This window comes from Populus nigra, chromosome 5, assembly GCF_951802175.1.
Source record: "Populus nigra chromosome 5, ddPopNigr1.1, whole genome shotgun sequence".
Lineage (NCBI taxonomy): Eukaryota > Viridiplantae > Streptophyta > Magnoliopsida > Malpighiales > Salicaceae > Populus > Populus nigra.
The window spans coordinates 3,802,964-3,808,286 of NC_084856.1; the positions used below are offsets into that span (position 1 = coordinate 3,802,964).

At 33.0% G+C, this 5,323-nt stretch overlaps 1 long non-coding RNA gene across 1 annotated transcript; it reads left to right on the forward strand.

The window, feature by feature from the left end:
- Nucleotides 1-307: 307 nt before the first annotated feature.
- LOC133694440 (uncharacterized) lies at nucleotides 308-5,058 on the forward strand. Its single transcript, XR_009842287.1, has 3 exons — nucleotides 308-650; nucleotides 756-1,094; nucleotides 3,255-5,058. It is a non-coding gene; the product is annotated as an uncharacterized LOC133694440 (long non-coding RNA).
- The last annotated feature ends 265 nt before the right edge of the window (nucleotides 5,059-5,323 follow it).

Below are 5,323 nucleotides of genomic sequence, written 5' to 3' on the forward strand. Positions count from 1 at the left end.
CAAGTTGAATTAAAAAAACAAAACACCTCACTCGTAAATTAAGATAACTTGAATTACTCTATCAAACCCGCAAAAAAATTTAATCCTAAATTTTTTTTTATTAAACTCATTCTTAATTATACTAATATTAAAAAATAAAAAAAAAAACAAATTTTTTTTTAAAAAAAACAACTAGGATTAGTGCATGTGGGGGAACAGTAGTTTCCCCCAGTCTTTTGCTTTTCTGTCAACGTTAATATCGCAATCTTTTCTATCTTGGGAGAAGCACACAAGAATCCAACCCATTCATGGAGTGCATTTGTTTAGTTAGGCACCCCTAGCTAAGTAGCTATACCTACCCCCAGCAAAAGAAAAATGCCACTTTACAGTATAAACAGTACACAGATGTTTAGCAAAGGAAAAGCTTGTGCTTGTGTTTTGTTTTATTTTATTCCTTTTTTTTTTTTTAATTAGAGGAGATCAAGAGGGCAAAAACCAGAATAAGCAACAGAAAAACGAAGGAAACTACGAACTCCTTAAATATCCTACCAGAGGAAACTCAGGCAGGCAGCACAGAGGAACTTGAGCAAAGTCGACAGTCATTTAAAGTCCATATTGTCGAAAGCGAAATTCGCTGCCTCCCCTTCAATCTGCTCTGCTGGCCTCCCAAGGTATGATCATGTCCTCTGCAAATTTTAATTGCTTCAGTTGTAACATCGTACGTGAAGAGGTCAAGCCATAATCCACACTGCTCTCTCTGCTTTCTTATATACTAGGCCTGCTTCAAACAATATTTCGACTTCTTTGGATGATTTCCAGCCTTCCCACAAACAATTTGCTCTAGTAACCCTTATTTGGAGCGGAAACCCTAAATTAACCTTTTGTTAACCGGAACCTCGAGAGGCTGAAGATATCCCGTGAATGAATATTCAAAGTGTTGAATGCTCAATATATATAAAGTTGAGCGTCGCCCAGCCTAGCTCACCTGGGCCTCGCCAGGTGAGCAACAGCACCTCGCCTGGGCCAGGCAATGCCAGCAGCACCTCGCCTGTCTCACCTCACATGGATTGCCAGGCAGCTCGCCTGGGTCAGCCGGTGCAATTCACCGGAACTCGGTATTTTTTCCCTTTAGCCCAATCTTTCTCTTCATTATTTTACACAAATTCTTTTATAAAAATATTCATCCTGTGATAATATTTTTTAAATGGATCGACAAATATTATACGTGGAAGTGATAGACGAAGAACGGCTCTCGAGCTATGAAAATAAAGTGTAATTATCACCTGAGTCAACATAATTAAGCTAATGCATGCCACCAACAAATAAAATGATATATATATATATATATATATATATATATATATATATATATATATATTATGGTTAATGGAAGACAAAATACAACCCTAAAGTTATATTAGCGTCATTTATGCCAGATAAAGCGCCACACTAGTGGGTGACCACCTAGCTACCCATTATCATAATTAACATCCATTAGCGTAAGTTTTAATAAGAGATCCTTCCATTAACACCATACATTATCTAGAACAAGAGAAAGGGACATTCATGTTCTTCTCAAATATATTTTTTTACTTGCTTAACACTCGAACTAAGAAACTCAAACTGATAATTTAAGCATTAAAAAGTTTGTTTTACATGTAATACCTCCCATACAAATACAGTCTAATCTATTATCCGCCATGAAAAAGCCCAGGGAATTATTTGAAGTTTTTCTCAACTTCATCAGTAGCATTGTTTGTGAAAGACTAAATAAAAGTGTTATTTGTCTCTTATCAAAATCTTTCTCATCCCTCACTGATATCTAATTTGAAATTTTCATATTTGACAGTGTGGAAACTCCAAGATAGGAGAGAGTTATTAACCTTACTGGAACCTATTTCTCTTGGATCTCTAACAATTATATTAGCAAATATAGATGTTAAATGATGTTGTTAACACTAGCATATTTGAACCCTTTAATCTCCACAACTTTAAACTACCTTGCAAGTATCATTAGGTGCACAAAAAAAATTCCAGTTTCAGGAATAAGCTTGACAAAAAAAAAAAATACTAAATAGACACTATACTTCAATTCTCTAAATGAAATAGCACTCCACAACAAGCCACAAGCATGACTATCTCCATTAATCTTTTTAAATTTGAATATTCTCATTCACATGCTTTTCATCGTAAAAAACCTAGATACGATGTACACAAGACTACACCAACTGCAACTTCTGCACACCATTCTCATCAAGTGGAAGAGTATCTATTTTGTTAACGAGTTCTACACACTCACCTCTTCAAAGAATTTGTCTTCGTTAAGGCCAATCTAGATAACTATGATGAACTTACGAATCCCATAAAGCACATATAGAATGTGAGAAGCATCCTAGATTTGTTTAAAAAAATGATGTCATGTGTGAAATATTTTCCACGACACTTCATAGATCTGCTTTGGTATGATATCACAACCTTGAGCCTAGTTCTATTCAGGGTTTTTATGATCTATGTTTCGAGCTTTATCTCATGTTTTATCACCAATATACTAGCTTAAAAAGGCACAACTGAGCTATTTGCTATCACACAACGTGAACATGAAAACATTAGAGCCTATCCCCAAAGATTCAATGAGGAGATGTTCAACATGAAGGATCATCTCAAACCCATTACCACTGAAGCATTGATCAAAAGAGCTTATAATTATTCCTTATGGAAATAGTTATACACTATTCCTAAAAGAAACCTCTTACGGTGAAACAAGCCATGAAAAATCATATTCGTGTAGAAGAAGCAAGTATCACCAGATAAGATCACCCATGCTTCAAACCACATAGAGAATCTCTTAACCTCATATTTATATATATAAAAAACACTAAAAGGTTAATTCATGATCGTCTAGCATACCCAGAACTCTTGACTACAACTCTAGTTACCACATTTACTAAGGTCCATGTATTATCAAGGGAAAAGATTTTATGCAATATCTTTATTCTATAAAAAGTGACTCGAACAATAGAAAACCCAATAAATTATGTTTTTTTTTCTCACCATGATCATGGGTATGATACTGAAGACTGTCATGCACTCTAAAAAGAGATAAAAAGACTAGTCGCCAATAGTTATCTGCAATAGTTTATAAAAAAAACTAAATCAGAAAAAGAAAGGATGGAAGTTGGTACACACCACAAAAACCTACTAGAAATCATGTAATTTATGTTTTTATTCCCATGGCTTTTCAATAAAAGTAATTATATTTTTTTTCTTCAATGTAGTTCAAAGTGAGCTCCACGTCTCATGGTTGGTCTCGTCATGGTCTCCATCATAGCTTCACATGAGCTTCAAGGTCTCAAACGTCGCTTTATGTTCTTTAACATAACGCCATATCAGCTCTACATCCAATGATCTTCAACATAACTCCAATATAACCTCACATGAGCTCCACGTCTCCAACACAACTCCATGTCTTCATATAAAAAAAATCACATGACTTCATAAATAATCCAAATCATTAAAATTACAAGTGCTAAGGTTTTTATATGATGAAAATTATCATTTTGTTTTATGTATGTGAAAAAGTTATTACCTACACTTGCATTTGCAATACCTCTATAGTTGTCACCTGATGTGACTAAGTATATCTCTCATGAGCACAATGCATTTATTTTTATTTTTCACCTATTTTGTTGCTCACTTTTGAAATTTGAAGTCACGCGAGTATCAAACTTTTAAAATTTAAAGTCAGCAACACCTTGTTTGGGCTTTTAGGCAAGGTGAACATCATCTTATCTGGGTCAATCAGGAGAGCAACCTGGGGTTAGCCTGAGCAATTCAACTGACCTAACTTAACATTTTTTTCCTTTAGCCTAATTTTTTTCTTTATTATTTTACATGAATTCTTCTATAAAAATATACATCTTATGGTAATATATTTTTTTTAACGGGCCGACATTTATTCATGGAAGTGGAAGACAAAAAACCATTATACGAGCTATGAAAATAAAGTGTTGTTATCACCTACGAGTCACCATAATTAAGCTTGTGCTACTAACAAAAAACATGGTACCTTTTTTATGGTCAATAGAAGATAAAACATCACCCTACAGTTATATCAATGCCATTTACATTAGATAAATCACCACCTCCCTTGAGCTAGGAGATAAAAAGCCACAATAATCGATGATCACCTTTCAGCTGCCCTAATTAACACCCATTACTGTAAGTTAATTTTAATAAGAGGTCTTACCCTTAAGATCAGACAATATTTAGAACAAGAGAAATGGACATTCATTTTTCTTCTTCAAATATCTTTTACCTGCTTAACACTAGCTTGAACAAACAAACTCAAATTAACTTTAGCATCAAAGAGTTTGCTTTGCAGGTAACACTCACCATAAAAATGCAGCCCAATCCATTATTAGTTGTGGAAATGCCTAGTGAATTATTTGAGGTTTTTTCTAACTTCATCACAGGGTAAAAAAAATGTATACATTTAATGGAATAAACATTAAGTATTCAATTACAACATATCAAACATATAGAAATTCTAAAAGACAAAAGTAAGTTGCAATGGAAAAGTTGGATAAGGATATTATACTTTTAAAAATACTATGCACTTTGAAATATTTTCACATCCTTTGTTTTGATTATAAGGAGAAAATGCCTCTCATAGGTTAAAAAAAAGCACAAAATCAAGTTCTTTCTAAAGTTAATGGATAAATCAGGAGATTGAGTTTATTAGATTTAGATTTCACAAATACTTTTAAAACATATCATCTTTACAGTTAATGAAGACCCTTTAATTATTAAGTTAATAAAGGAAAAAGATTTTTACAGCCAAGATAGAGTGTATGTGACGCAACCTATAGCATTAAGGTTTCTCAAGCCCTAAAAATTACAGTCTTGTAATCTAGAGAAAAAAACTAGAGTTCTCAAACCTTAAAATTATAACCCTTAACTATAGATGAAAATTATAGAGAAACCTTGTATGTTCAAAAAGGTCTTTAATTTATAAATATCTTGAAAAAAATATCAGGTTAACTGTTTATATGGATGTAAAAAACCAACCTAACAAAAAAAAATCAAAACTAAGTAGAAAAAGTTATTAGACTTTGAAAATAACTAGAAAAATTATTAAAACAACAAATAATAACATATTATAAGTCTAATTTGAGAGCCTTCTTAACCTCAGCTAGTTATAATCAATCAAACTCCCTATAGATTAGGCTCGTTGAACCACATGAATGAATTTGAGCCCGATCCAATAGTCAAATTAAAAGTTATGATTGTTGTTATTAGAATGTATATTTGGCATGTCTAGTTTTCATCGTGGGCTTTGCCTTAT